This window comes from Lactuca virosa, chromosome 8 (assembly GCF_052849685.1).
Source record: "Lactuca virosa cultivar CGN04683 chromosome 8, Lactuca_virosa_CGN04683_v6, whole genome shotgun sequence".
NCBI lineage: Eukaryota > Viridiplantae > Streptophyta > Magnoliopsida > Asterales > Asteraceae > Lactuca > Lactuca virosa.
The window spans coordinates 27,198,883-27,201,133 of NC_136433.1; positions in this window are offsets into that span (position 1 = coordinate 27,198,883).

Consider the following 2,251-nt stretch of genomic DNA (forward strand, 5'->3'; position numbering starts at 1 on the left):
TGCTTTCTTTAATAATGTTCTTTATTTTAAAGCATTACCTTGTGATGGTGTGTATGAAACTGTATCTGTGGTTGATAACTTAGGAAATAATGTATTGTGTATTGATTCTGTTAATGATAATAACTTGGATAAAGCATCATTATGGCATTGTCGTCTTGGACATATAAGCAAGAAACGCATAGGCCAACTCCAAAAGGATGGAGTATTGGAGTCATTTGACCTAAAGTCAGATGATAGTTGCGAATCATGCTTACTTGGAAAAATGACAAAGTCACCCTTCACAGGTTCTTGTGAGAGGGGTGAAGGTTTGTTGGATCTTATACACACGGATGTGTGTGGTCCCTTCAAACATGCCACAAGGGATGCTAATCGTTATTATTTGACTTTTACTGATGATTACAGTAGATATGGATATGTCTACTTAATCAAGCATAAGTCAGAGACTTTTGAGAGGTTTAAAGAGTTTAAACAGGAAGTCGAGAATCAATTGGGCAGGAACATTAAGATGCTTCGATCCGATCGAGGTGGTGAGTATCTTAGTTCAGAGTTCCTCGACTATCTTAGGGAATGTGGGATTGTCTCACAATTGACACCTCCCAGGACACCGCAGTTGAATGGTGTAGCTGAGAGGCGTAATCGAACCTTGTTGGATATGGTTCGTTCCATGATGAGTCGAGCTTCGCTACCAATCTCATTTTGGGGGTATGCCTTAGATACTGCCGCCCATATCCTTAATCTAGTTCCCACAAAGAAAGTTGCCAAAACTCCTCATGAGATGTGGACTGGTAAAGTACCCAAACTAGACCACATTAAGATTTGGGGTTGCGAGGCTTTCGTGAGACGCGAGACTCATGATAAGCTCGAACCTCGAAGTGAGAGGTGTATTTTCATCGGCTACCCACATAAATCCTTTGGTTACCTCTTCTACAGACCTAGTGAGAATGTGGTCTTTGTAGCTAGGAGGGCGTTCTTTCGAGAGAGAGAGTTCATAAGCCAAGGAGACAGTGGGAGGTAAGTTGACCTTGAAGAAATTCAAGAATCAAGTGGTGAAGGAACTTCAAACCCTAGCACTCAACTTGAGGAGGAAACTTCTGTTGAGCCAATTGACAAGTCTGTACCTCTGAGGCGTTCCACAAGGGTTAGGAATGCACCTGAGCATTACTATGGATTCCATATTACTGCGGAAGGTGATACACTTATCAGTGATGAGACACTGATAGGTCTGGATGAACCTAACAGTTACGCGGAAGCCATGGCAGGCCCTGAGTCAGCCAAGTGGAAAGAGGCAATGGACAGCAAGATACAGTCCATGTATGACAATCAAGTTTGGAACTTGGTTGAGAATGTACCAGGTCGTAAGACTGTAGGGTGCAAATGGATCTTCAAGAAGAAGACCGACATGGATGGTAATGTACACACTTATAAGGCACGACTGGTTGCAAAGGGTTTCTCACAAACTCTGGGAGTTGATTATGATGAGACCTTTTCTACAGTGGCCAAGATTAAGTATATTAGGGTTCTGTTAGCCATAGCTGCATTTCATGACTATGAAATATGGCAAATGGATGTCAAAACTGCTTTCCTTAATGGAAAGTTGGCTGAGGATGTTTACATGAGTCAGCCAGAGGGTTTTGTCAATACAGAGTACCCTAATAGAGTGTGTAAGCTTGATAAATCCATTTATGGGTTAAAGCAAGCACCTCGCAGATGGAATCTTTGCTTTGATGAGAAAGTCAAAGAATTTGGCTTTTCTAGGAGTGAAGATGAATCTTGTGTATATGTCAAGGCTAGTGGGAGTATAGTTAGCTTTTTGGTATTGTATGTGGATGACATACTACTCATAGGAAATGACATCCCAACTCTGCAGGAAGTTAAGTCCTGGCTTGGGAAGTGTTTCTCTATGACGGACCTAGGAGAAGCTGCCTATATTCTAGGGATAAGGATCTTGAGAGACTGGAGTAAAAGACTAATTGGACTTAGTCAGAGTACCTACTTGGATAAGGTGCTGAAGAGATTCGGCATGCAGGACTCCAAGAAAGGAGAGTTACCCATCCAGAGTAATGCCAGATTGAGTAAGACACAAAGCCCTAGTACTGAGGCTGAGATAGCAGAAATGAGTCGAATACCTTATGCTTCGGCTGTAGGATCGATCATGTATGCTATGACGTGTACTCAACCTGATGTAGCCTTTGCTTTGAGCATGGTTAGCAGGTATCAGGGGAACCCTGGCAAGGCACACTGGACTGCGGTA